We start from the raw sequence: 13,842 nt of genomic DNA on the forward strand, positions 1-13,842 counted from the left end.
TGCTGAGCATCTTGAAAATACAGTGGATGGTGGCAACTACATATTCCTCTCTAGTGAGTTTACTACAACTGTTCAAATAACAAATGATAAAATGCCTTAGATTGGTTTTTTTGTTTGTTTTTGTTTTTACTGGTCTTAAAGTTGAATTTACCCAGTGTTTTCATCAGGAATTATTTTTAGAATGTAAAAATCATATTCTAAATTCTATAAAATGTGGCTAATTTGAAATATAAATATAATTTATAGAAATGCATAAATATGGTTTCAGTGTATAACAATAAGAACACATAACACACAATTTTTTTTTTTTTAAAGATTTTTATTTATTTTTTGACATAGAGAGACACAGCGAGAGAGGGAACACAAGCTGGGGGAGTGGAGAGGGAGAAGCAAGCTTCCCGCGGAGCAGGGAGCCTGATGTGGGGCTCGATCCCAGGACCCTGGGATCATGACCTGAGCTGAAGGCAGACGCTTAACGACTGAGCCACCCAGGCGCCCCACATAACACACAATTTTTATAATACTTTCCTGTTCTGTTTAATCTTTTCAGCTCTCACTAATTACTCTAACATACCTTGAGGTAGGTAGAAATAAATTAACTATAATTTAAGCTATAATTAATTTTTGGCCAGGGCCCAGTAGAAAATAATATTTGAACAGGAAATAGAATTGTGACTTTCAGATTTCTATTTTAAGGCCCTTTAGGTTAGAAGGCAACATAATTAGTTATTAGAATAACATTCATTAATCAAATCCATTCCAAAGAAAGTCTGATTTTTTTCTGACTTAGGTAGCCTTTCTTTCAAAGTTTGAAAAGGTTTTTAAAGGTTACTTTATCTGGAAAACCATTTTTATCAGATGGCAACAATTTTACTCACACTTTCTTTAGCTCTCCATATCCAAGTTGTGATTCTTCTTAAAGCAAAGTTTAAAAGATATGCAGTACGAATGCTTTGGGACATATTCCCATTTTTATTGATATAAGTATATCCCCAGAATAATTTATTTCGGGTCCGTCTAACATTACTTTCGGTCTAGAGATCAGGGACAAGATGATTGAGATTTTCCTAGTCTGAAAATGTAGATTCTGAAATACTTCGCACTAATTTTCGAATAATTAGAAAAATGGAGTACATAGTCTTGGATAAACACATACATTTTTCCAACTCGTGGTAAGCTAATTGCTCTTCATACAGAAAGTGTAATAATAATAACTGTGGTCTGACAATTCAGTTCCTTATATTCCTTCAGGAAAGGGGATGCTGGCTGGCTGGTAAGACTACACTGGCATACTTGGTCTCTGCACATCCTCCCAGGACGGTCGCTAGTGGTGGGTTACAGAGCTCCCATCTCAAACAGTGAAGGTGTGCCTTTCCAATTCATGGAGGTCCCCAGACTGAGAGAGAAATAATGATATAGAGCAAGAGTGCACACAAAAATAGTGTTGGAAGGCCGAATTAAAAGGAAACAAAAACCCAACTATTTTCTGGGTTGAATGTGGAGGCCTGGAGGTGAGTTTGAAAATGGAGTGTATATGGAAAGGTTGCAGGAAATTTGTGTATTCAAAAGTCACAGAAAAAGGAATTAGGGATTTCTCATTGGCAGCAAACTCGGTAAAACAATGATAAAATTAAGGGGTCCAATTGTTTGCTTTTTGTTGTTGTTGTTGTTAATGTGATCTCATTCGGAGAAGAGGGCCTAAAGGAGGTGATGGGAAAACACATAAAGTGGGTGTCTCTGCTTTGGTTTCATGATATAAGATTTGATAACTAAGACAATGCTCATGTGGATGCTGCACCAGTGATCATGTACTAGATAAGGTTGTGTATCTTACTCTCGAGGTAGAACTTTGTGTTGTAAGCACGTGACGTAGAAACTCTCTCAAATATCATTATTTGCTGTGTTTCTTCTGCTTTTTGTTCTATTTTATAAGGTCTGTGGTCTTACTTTTAGCCATAAAGCGGTTTTCTGAGATTCTCAAGAAGATCTTATATTTACTGCATTCCAATGCCCCCATTGTCCCTGTATTATCATACTGTTTGATTATTCTGTCTTCCTCCACTTTCTATCAGCCTGATGACTGTATTCTGATTCTTTAAAGCACTATGTAAATCTAAGTAGTAAATGCAATGTCTAGTCTTACTGGATACCATATACATTAGGTTGAATAACCCTACGAATTTTGTTACAATCGTGTCATGCCTAATGATGACCTACTCAGCCCCTGCAAACATCATTCAATTACTCATTTCAGCATTGATTTTTCTCATGCTTTTCTTCATGGCATTTAAAGGGCTCTTACATCTCTCCTTTTACTGAGGTGGAATGGTATATGATGACAGAGATGCCTTGCTTACCAGATTCATAATGTTACACTCTGCTTCAAATCCTTTTGGAAACAAATTGGGGTATCAATACATAAATAATGCCACACTTATTTCTAATTGAAATCACTGCTTTCATAGAAATTGTATATTAAAACAATTTTCACTGAAAAAATATTTTATGTGCCTTGTACAATAAAGAAAAGATTACCAGTTCTCTGTATCAAGAATACAATTTATCTCAAACAACTTTTCAATAGAAGTAAAATTATTAATGAGAGAATAATAAATACAAAATTTCAGCATCTAACCTTAAAAATGGAAATAATGCATCAGTTTTTTAAGAATACATTATATTGGTGCACTTGGGTGGTTCAGTTGGTTAAGCCTCCAACTCTTGATTTTGGCTCAGGTCATGATCTCAGGGTCTCGAGATGGAGCCCTGCATCGGGGTACCTGCTCAGCTGGGAATCAGCTTGAGAGTCTCTTCCTCTGCCCCTCCTCCCATTCATGCTCCTTCTCTCTCTCTTTAAAATAAGTAAATAAGCCTAAAAAAAAAAGAATACATTATATTCACATGAGAGTTTTTTTGAAAAGAATTTTTTGCAATTAAGATCAAATTAATTGATTCATAACAACTACATTTTTTAAAGCTGTTATCGCATTCTCTTCTAAGATCTGTTTTTGCTTTCACTCAAATAAAGGCAAATCTAGTTTTGTTTTTTTTTTCCCCAGAGCATTACTAATTTTTTCCTACCTCTCTTTAGCACATTCCCATTTTATGTGAGATATGCAGCTTAATATTTCCTGCTCAGAATTATAAAAACTTCCAGAAATGGCATTTAAAAAATTACACTGTCCCATTTAACTTCACCTCCACCAATTGTAAGAAATTACACAAAGATCTATCGTTGTTACCCTGGAAAAGGGTGAAACATTTAACTCACTGGATTTGGTTTCATAAATAATAATAATACTTTTAAAAACATTATTAGAACATTTATTCTATCTCTCTTGTAATATATTTTTTCTCCTTCTTAAAACTAGGCTTTATAGAGTCTCATTTTTAATGTCTCAGTCGAAGGAGCTTTCATAAGCCCTTAAAAGATATTCTGATTTGAATTACTCTTGCTCAGAAAATTCCTAATGTTTAACTTATAGTCTCCTTTATTCAATTGTCGCTCTACAGACCATCTTAGAAAAGTAATTTTTCTCATAATTTCCCCCTTAAATCATTGTAGGTAACCTTAATATTTCATCTTTTTTAAGCACATAGGGCTATTTAAATTTGCAGAAAATCTGAAGGTGACTAAGATTTCCTTTAATTTTTAATTTTTGATGAAATGATGCAGATGTTCTCATTTAAGTATTATTATCTTAATCTCATACAAAAGGTAAAAAATCCCATGGGACCTTTAGAATTTGTGAATTTTTGTCTATTTCATATTTCCATTTGGTGTCTAAACCACATCTTAAAATTATGCGCAGAATGAAGCTGTTGGTTTTCTTCTCTTTGATTCTCAGATAGAAACCTGGGACATCTCCCTTTTACCTTTCCTTATCCTCAGCCACCTTACACATTTAATCTAAGATAAATCCTAGTGTTTGCAGCTCCAAAATGTAATCTAAATCCATCCAAATTTTTAATCTCTGTTGACAGCACCCTTGTACAGGCCACCATTATGTCTTGCTTGGGTTTTCACAGTAGTCTCCTATCTGGTCTCTGCTTCCATTCTCACACCCTTTCTAGTTTATTTCCAACAAAGCAGCCAAAGTGATCTTATAACTCATGAATCAACTCATGTCACTACCCATATTAAATCTTTCCAAGACTTTCCCATTGAACCAAGAATAGCATCCAAATTGCTTGATTTAACAACTCATGCCTATCCTTCCAACCTTGTCTAACGTCACAAACACATTCTTCTCAGTGTCCCCACCACTCCATCAGTAGCTCTCAGTGCCATGCTCCTGCCATAGTGGCTTCCTTTGTTCCATGACCAAACTGAATGCTTTCTACACCAGGGTCTTCTTACTTTATGTTTCTTATGCCTAGAATTTTCTTCCCCATATTCTTCACATGGCTGACCTTTTGACTCCTCTTTGGATCTCAACTTAAATGGCACTTATTCAAGGAGTCCTTCTCTATCCACCATAACAAAAGTTGACCTCTCTCTTATTTTCATATCATTTTAATTTCATTATAAGACCTCTCAAATCTGTAATTATTTTGTGTAATATAATTATTTCTTATTTATTTTTCACATTCCAGTAGAATATAAGCTCCAGTATCATAATCAGTTATTTCTCCCAGGAATTGTGGTTCTTTTTAGTGGGAAATGGTATTTAGAAACCAAGATCTGGGTGCTATGTGTGCACCTTGTTATTGGGGTATGGTTACTGACATTCCTTCTCAATGGATACAACTGTGTAACTCCATTTATATTTCATATATTAGACATCTCTATGGTTATTAAAAACCATGGCCTGTACTCTTCAAAAATGTCAAGGTCATATATGACAAATACAGACTGAGGAAATATTCCAGATTAAAAGAGATTAAAAAGGCATCATATCTAGAGGTAATGTGACATCCTGGAATGGATCCTGGATTTGTAAGAATTTATAATCTTTATATATAGTATTTTATTGGAAGAATTGACACACTTTGAATATAGACTCTGGATTAGATTAGATCATAATACCGTATAAATGTCAAATGTCTTGATTTTGTGCTTTGGTTAAGCATGAGAATATCTTTGTTCTCAGGAAATATACAATGAAACATTAGAGATGAAACATCACCATGTCTGTCACTCACTTTCACAAAGAAATACATTGCTGTCTCTCTCTTCTGTTTCTCTCTCATTCATCTATTGAGAGAAATCTCTCTCTCATCCAGCTATTGAGAGAAATAGAGAAAGAGAATAACTAGCAAATGGGAGAGGTTGTAAATAATTAAATTGGAATAAAGGGTGTGTGAGTTCTTTGTTTTACAATTTTAATAGGTTTATGAACATTTATAAAAAACCTTAAAATATGCAATTTGGTTGCATATTTTTTCTATTGATACTGTTTTGAATGAACGAGGACTGAAACAGCCTCTTTTTCCTTTTCCAAGTAAAAAGGAAATTAAAGAGCTTGAAGTGAGTAGCAGCATGTACAACATGCAAAACCAGAATTCTTTACAAAGGGCAAATGAAAACAAGATTCATTAATATCACTTTATTCTTAATTAAAGAGATTTTATAACTGTTTTACTCAACCAGTACGAGTCCAACAGGTGCAAAACCACAGAGGGGAATATTATTGCTTAGTTTTTTTTTCCTTCACAAAGAGAAAATCTTCTAAACAGCTTAAACTTGCCTAAAGCAATTTCAAGATGACCTAACTCTCCCCAAGTGACTTCTCAAATTCTTAAACTATTATCTTTCTGTTCAAACCCCTTTTCTAACTTTTCCCAATTACACCAGCCATATAATTGCTAAGCTAAGATTCCTATAGACTATCTCTATCAAAGGATCAGGATAGGGAATGATAAACCTCTTAACAAAAACTTAATTCTGATTCTTTTCCCAGATTAAGGTATCTTAGCAACCTGTGAAGCATTTTATCTGCTGATTCTATCATTTGGAGCACTTTGTTGAACCCTTGAATTGACCTTATACCTGTGTGTTTCTTCTCTTGTTGGTTTTGTTGGTCCAGGTTATATAAAATGAAGTTGGCAAACAAAAAGCAATGTGACCACACATGTGTAAATGTATTTAGCCTTTAACACCACTATTGGTGTTATTTATAAACTTGTGAGCCATGTCTCCTGGGAATAGCAGGTCTAGCTCTGCTCCATGGGTGGCAGTGATGAGGAATAGGAGCTTGGTTTTAGCTAATACAAGGATTTGAGATGAAAGAAGGGTCAGAGCTAAATACAGCCACAGTTGCTCTAGCTGGGGAAGCCTGAGCAGTGAAGCATGCGTTGTGGTCTAACCTTCAAGGGAAAGTTCCTGGTTCCAGTACCGCAAGGCGGGTGACAAATGATAAGAGAGCATCCAACTTGTCTAAAAAATTCAAATATTCTGGCTTTGAATCTTGGGAATACCAGCTGATGAGATCAAAGAACTACTGTCAATGGCACTGGGAAATTGTGTGTGATACAAGCAAGCACATTCGCTTTTGGTGACACTTTCTTCATCTTGCCTTTACCCGACTGGCTACTCCACCTCATCTTGGTCACGAATCCTCCTCATCCTCCTGGCTGTGTGGGACTGTTGCATATCTGGTCTTTCATCCTCTTTTTTCCTCTGTCTCCTCTTATTCACTAAGTGACCACATCCATTCTCATGGCCTTAAATATCATCCATTCTCTGGACATTCTTTTTTTTTTTTCCCCCCCCTCTAGCCCGGGCCTCTCCAGACTTAGATTCTAGACTCCTGCAGAGGCCTACTCCAGGTAGGTATGTGTGATAGATATCCAAAACTCTACATATCCAAAACAAACTCCTGATTTTTAACTCCTAAAATCTGTGATTCCTCCTACAGAGTCTCAGCTTTAGTAACGAGCAATTCTATTCTTCCTGTTACTCAAGACAAAATAATTCTTGACAATTTTCTTCCTCCCACACCCGACATGCGATACCAGGAGCAAATCTGGAGGCACTGCTTTCAAAATGTCAAAACACAGAGCATTTGTATCACCTTTATCACCTTCACTGCAGTCTGAATAGCATGACGTCTTCTCTGGATTATTGCAATAGATTGCAGTTTTGCAATCTACCTTATTCTGCCCTTGCATGTACAGCCCACAGCAGCCAGAGGGATCCTTGTAAAGAATACATCAGACCATGTCACTCCTCCGGTCAAGTCTCTCTGATGGTTAATCCAGACTTCTTCCCATGGCTTAGAAGCCCCTGCCTGCTGTCGACCCCACTCCCTGATCTATTTACTACCATGACCACAATTTTGTCATTTGCTCCAACCTAGTCTTACTGACCTTTTAAACAAACCAAACATACTTCCCCTTTAGTATCTTTGAGCTTGCTGACTCTACCAGCAGGGATGCAGTTTCCCCAGGTATGCTCAGCTTCTGCACCCATGGCAGTTTATCAGAGTCTTCCCAACCATTCTTTTTTTTTTCTTTTTTTAAAGATTTATTTATTTATTTTTGATAGAGAGAGCGAGCAGAAAGAGGGACAGAGGGAGAGAGAGATCCTCAAGCAGACTCCCCACTGAGGATGGAGCCCGACGCGGGGCTCCATCCCAGGACCTTGAGATCATGACCTGAGCTGAAACCAAGATCAGACGCTTAACTGACTGAGCCACCTAGGTGCTCCTTCCCAACCGTTCTTGACTAAAGCGGCATGACAACCATCACTCATGTCACTGCATATTCCATTTCCCTCTTTTATTTTTTTTCAGTAAGTATTGTTACTTGTCATACTATTTATTTGCTTTTGTCTTTCATTTTTTAAAATTTCATATAAAGCAAACTTTATTTTTTGAATTTAGATTTAATGAATTAACATGTAGTGTATTATTAGTTTCAGAGGTTATTTAGTGATTCATCAGTTGCATATAACACCCAGTACTCATTACATCACGTGCCCTCCTTGTCCATCACCCAGTTACCCCATTCCCTCCACCCACCTCCCCTCCAGCAACCCTCAGTTTGTTTCCTAGTGTTAAGAGTCTCTTATGGTGTGTCTGTTTCTTGTCTTTGAATTCCACCAAAATATCCATGAAAGCACAGACCTTTGTTTGCTGCTTTCCTCGATACCCAGGACAGTGTCAGGCATAAGTAGATGATTAATAACCAATATGTGGTAAATGAGTTAATTGCATTTTTTTCTATGTAGAAGAAGTAGGTATAATAAACTACAAATGCTTTCATGTTTTAGATAATATTCTAGAATGGGTAACTGAAATGAAGATTTGTAATTATTGAAGAAGGAATGTGAAATCTTATTTGTGTGACCTCCTTTAAGCTCCATAAAATAGAGGTGATAATATCTTTCCAGTCTACTACAAAAACTTGGTATGATATGAGCATTGAATGAGATGCTATGTAGGAAGCATTTGGATTCTACCCAATATTACAACATCCAGTCTTTATATGACCATCTTGTGCATGAGAACTCCTTTGTGCTTCACTGAATTTAAGAGTTTTATTTTTCTTACTTTTTTTTTTTTTATGATCAGTAAACGATTGGTTAACACAAGCTTGGAAGATTTCTTACTAGAAAACATCACTATTTGTTTTGTCTTATTAGCATTATTTTCAATAACTTAGATGGAAATTTTGAAAGCATGTTAAATTTCATAGATGCTGAAATCCTGAGAAGAATAGCTAATTCAATGAATTATGAAATTAATGTAGAAAAATGTTGATGAGCTTGACCCTGGGTCAAAATAACATGCTGCACCAAAGGGAAGAGAGCTGCACTTTGACATCATGCTAGTTATTTCACACATATAGTGCATTTAAGGCTCATGATAAAACGAAACAACTAGACATTATCATACTCCTATCCAAACATTGAAACCAAGTCTCAGAGAGATTAAGTAGCTTCTTTAAGGTCACAGAGCTAATACAATGTAGACTGAATGCAAATGGGTAGCTCTCTAAGTTTGAAGTTCATGCTCTTTCCTTTATGCTGCAAAGATTCTTTTGTACAGTGTAAAAAAAAATTACAGTCAAATTCATAATGAGGGCTAAGTGGAAACACAGAAAAAAATTGACATTACCCTTAAGCCATTAGATATGGTTGTCAAAGAATGACTAAACTAAAGCTTAGATTGTGTTCCGAGATTGATGGATCTATTGAGATGGTGGTGAGAACCCAGGTCTATACTGTGTTGGTCAGATTATTCTTGCAGTTCTGTTTGAATTTGGATATCGTATTTTAAGGACCATGGAAAAGCTGAAAATTATTCCAGAATGAGTATTTGGAATGACTAAAGTCCTCATAAAATATCTTTTTTTTTTTTTAAAGATTTTATTTATTTTACAGAGAGAGAGATAGCAAGAGAGGGAACACAAGGAGGGGGAGTGGGAGAAGGAGAAGCAGGCCCCCCGCTGAGCAGGGAGCCCGATGCACGGCTCGATCCCAGGACCCTGAGATCATGACCCGAGCCAAAGACATCGCTTAACTGACTGAGCCACCCAGGCGCCCCAAAAAATCCTGAGAAATGGTTGGTGGAATTAGGGATGTGTTAACTGGGATGGGAGGGGGGAAAGAGTCAGAAGTTACTGGCAGTCACATACATCAGAAATTTCAGTCATTCAATACAGCTCCAAACAATAAAATTATGACTATGAGAAAGTAAGTTTCTCAGGTGATTATTTCTCAGGTGTTATTGCAGGAGTTCTTGAGTTCTTGAGTTCTTTTTAACTGGAGAGTTCAAAGAAAACAAACAAACATGATCATGGTAGGGAAGTTTCAAGAGGCATCCAAGTATCAGAGAGGAGCTTGAACTAGATAACCTTTGGGTCTGTTCTGACACTTGGCTTTCACAAATATTACTGAATTGAGTGATACTTAATAAAGCTTAAAAGGGAGGGGGTGCCTGGGTGGCTCACTCGGTTAAGCGTCTGCTTTCAGCTCAGGTCATGATCCCAGGGTCCCAGGATCAAGCCACAAGTTGGGCTCCCTGCTTTGCAGGGAGTCTGCTTCTCCCTTTCCTTCTGCTCCTTCCCCAGCTCATGCTCCCACATTCTCTCTTTCCCTCAAATAAATAAAATCTTTTAAAAAAATAATAAAGTTTAAAGGAGGGTAGGTGGAGAGGAGGCGTGGTTTATATGATAGCAAAGTAACTAAACTGGGCGTGAGCTTTGTCTGATTTTAAAATGTCCTCAAGCCACCAGCCACAGGGGAATATCACTGGCCTTTTAATCCACATTGGCTTTATCCTCTTAAAACTCATAATGACGTTTCTCCTTTCTCTTTCCTCCTCAGTCCCATCTCTCCTCATTTCCTACCTCAGAACTGTCTCAGGAATTTCAGGTTTCTTCCCACTCTTGAAGGGCAGCTTCCCCAGCCCTCAAGCTCTAGAACTCACCTCAGACTCATCATCACAAACTGCAACTTACTAAGGTGCTCATTAGAGTTGAAGGACCTGCTCATCATAGAAGTCACCTTCCCTAGAAAGAGTAGTAGTATTAGAACAATTTATTAGCATTTCAAATTTATTATTTTAGTCATCAAACAGTAGAACTGATTTTTAAAAATACTAAACGTCTGAGGAAAGTTTTTGGTCAAATCCCCTATTCCAAGATTAAATAAAAAGAGGCAGCTTAGCATAGTGATCCGGAGGCAAACAGATTTTGTTTCCGACCTTGTTTCAATTTGACTGGCTGTGCCAATTTGGGCGGGTTACTTAACTTCTCTGATTTTTTGATTCTTTCATCTCAATATGCGACTAATAGAATGTGTTGGTGCCATCTGGGTTAAGTCAAATAATGTGTGTGTAGAGCACTTCACGCACTCCTTTTCATCTGGTCAGTGTTCTATAAGTGTTAACACCATTACAAATAAAGTTTCCTCACTCAAAGATCTTTTGAAATTTTCTAAACTCAAAATAAATTTTTCAATGACCACTGAAAATTTAGCTTGACAGACTTTGAAGAATCTACTAAGGATATTTACCACTAATATTTTTTCTTCTGCCTATCATTTACCAAACTGTCACTAGGATTTCTTGAAAATACACTTCAATGGTTTCTGTATTGAAAGCAATTTATTTGACTGGCAGAATGATAGAGGAACTATTAGTTAAATACATTTTACCAATTTTACGACTTCCCTGGTAGCATGATATCAAGATTAGATAGTGTGATCCTAAATAATCAAGCTGACCTTTGGCAAAATTGTAAATTAGAAATAGTTTGATTTAGTACCAACTTTCTTTTCACTAAATCCCTGTCCCAGCCTTAGACAAACCTCTAGTCCTGTGCTGTTGGGTAGGATGGCCACTCTCACATGTAACTATATACATTTAAATGAAAATTCATTAAAATTAAATAAAATTTGAAATTTGAAATTCAGTTACCCAGCTGGACTGGCCATATTTCACATGCTCAAAAGCCATGTGACATGTGGCTACTGTATTGGAGCATGTGCATATAAATATTTTTCCATTATTGCAGGGAATTCTATTGGACAATGCTGTCCAAAACTCAAATAACTTGTATCCTTTCTTGGTCTGGCACCTTCAAAACTGCTTTGGGTTAGGTGTCATCACTCTAATGCCTTCTCTCTCTTAGATTTTCCTGCCCTTTGTCTTATATTATCCACCAGTAGAAAGGGGCTAACAGCGCTGGGATGATTTCCAGGCAAATGAATGGATAACTATTCATCTTCTACAGCAGTATTTTTCAAAAAGTGGTTCTAGGATGATTGCCATCTTAATCAATTGAAATAGTTATTTAAATGCGAGATTCTTGGGCCCCATATTAAACCCTCCCAATCTGCCTTTTGAATCAGCTTTCTCAGTCATTGTTATGGAATGCTGAAGTTTGAGGGCCATTGCTGAGAGGAGCAGCCCTCATGGGTCTCCAGGAACCAAGAGCCTTATAGTTGGATGTTAATTTGCATAGGAATGGAATGCAATGCCAAGTTTAAGTAGCAGAGGAGATATTTGCGGAAGGATTATTTTTGTTGATCTTCAAATTATACAATAGAAGGCCACTCTATTCTTCTCGTGGCTCATTGCGGACCTGCTTGCTAGCATAATTCAATTGGTAAAGCCCACTTACCTACTAAGAGAATTAAAAAAAAAGTTTACTCTTGACATGAGGTGTTTTCTTTTCTTTTCTTTTTTTTTTAAAGTTTATTTATATATTTGACAGAATGAGAGAGAGTGAGATCACAAGCAGGGGGACTAGGAGAGGGAAAACTCCCCAGGGAGCAGGGAGCTCTATGCAGGGCTCGATCCCAGGACCCTGGGATCATGACCTGAGCTGAAGGCAGATGCTTAAACAACTGAGCCCCCTAGGCATCTGGTATTTTCTTTATTAATGTTTTAGAATCGTGTTTACTTTTTAATGCTTTCATTTCGTTATCATTGTTATTATTTATTTGTGTATTTATGTTATTGAAGAAGAATATTGAATGCATCATGAATTTGCCTGTCATCCTTGTTCAGGGCCCATGCTAATCGTCTCTGTATCATTCTAATTTTGCTAAATGTCCCGCCAAAGTGAGCACTATTATTATTTACTGAAGTACAATTGAGAAAATTGTAAGCTTTTAGAGCGTACAATGTGATGATTTGATATATGTGTACATTATGAAAGGGGAAATCATGTTAACATTTGTAAGTTGGTTTTATGTCATTTATAATTTGATTTGATGTTATTTAAATTTCCCTTGAGAAACAAAGAATTTTTGAAAGAATTTTTAAAGGAAAAATTAATGAAAGAGGAAAAAACAGGGAAAAACTAACAAAAAATAGACTTTTTAAATAAAATTGAAAACTGCTAACCTAAGAGACAAAAAAGAAAAACAGTCAAAACCAGAAGCAAAACCAAACAGTGGAAAGTTTTCTGGCAAGTCTCATCAAGGAAAAAAGAAAGAAAATAGTTAATACTAAGAATAAGAAAGGGAGAATATAAACATGGATATAGACAATATTTAGGTAATTACAAATAAGGCAATCTGGTAGAAAAATCTTAGGTGAAGTTTTGTTTTACTAGTTATCTAGACGTATCATAAAGCATATAATAATTCAAGCGGAGCAATTTGCCGCTAATAGACTAGAACAACAGAATAGAGAACTTAGAAGCAAGCATTCAAAGATGAGGAAGTCTCCTATAGGACAAAGGTGGCATTGCTAAGCACCAGGGGAAAAAGTGTGGAAACAAGTGACTATCCACTTATATCCACAATAGATCCCGAACTTGAACCATAATACAACTCCAGATGCATTAAAATTTTAAATGTGAAAAATCAAACCAGTAAGATAAAATAAACTAGAAGCAGTAAAAGAACTACTTTATCTTCCTTTCATCAAATCTGTCAAATTTTTTTTTTTTAACCTCTGAACTGTCTATTCTGGCGAAATAGATGAATATGAAACAGAATATACAGTCATGGAAAGATCTCTGTAATTATTGTCTGCAAAGCCAATTTATAGAAAAAAGGCATAGTATGGTCCCAGTTTTGTTATCAAAAACAAGTGTAATGAAATGAAGCCCATCCCTCAATTCTACGTATTTGAAGACTATCCCAGCTGACATCTCAGATATATAAGAAGTATCCAGTTATTTATTATTGTTGTATGTAATTAAGTCAGTTCTAGACCCCATCCTCCCTGTCTTATGGACAATTCAGTTGCAGCTGCGTTGGGTCCTGTTCTCCTTTCACTAGTTACTGTCCCGCATGTGGGAGGAAGGGCTAATCTCCAGTCCGTCATTGTCAACACTGATCATTTATTTTCCAGGGGAGGGATAAGCATTTGAAATCTGGTGTCTTCCTGCTCTTCTTGTCCATGTAGGGCAGAGAAATCCTTATTCAGGTAGGGACAC

The 13,842-nt window shown here is 36.5% G+C and overlaps 1 non-coding gene across 1 annotated transcript; it reads right to left on the bottom strand.

Moving 5' to 3' along the window:
- Positions 1 to 12,416: 12,416 nt before the first annotated feature.
- Positions 12,417 to 12,520, bottom strand: LOC118555406 (U6 spliceosomal RNA). Its single transcript, XR_004926973.1, has one exon. It is a non-coding gene; the product is annotated as a U6 spliceosomal RNA (small nuclear RNA).
- Between the last annotated feature and the right edge of the window lie 1,322 nt (positions 12,521 to 13,842).

Source organism: Halichoerus grypus, chromosome 5, assembly GCF_964656455.1.
Source record: "Halichoerus grypus chromosome 5, mHalGry1.hap1.1, whole genome shotgun sequence".
In the NCBI taxonomy this organism is placed as follows: Eukaryota; Metazoa; Chordata; class Mammalia; order Carnivora; family Phocidae; genus Halichoerus; species Halichoerus grypus.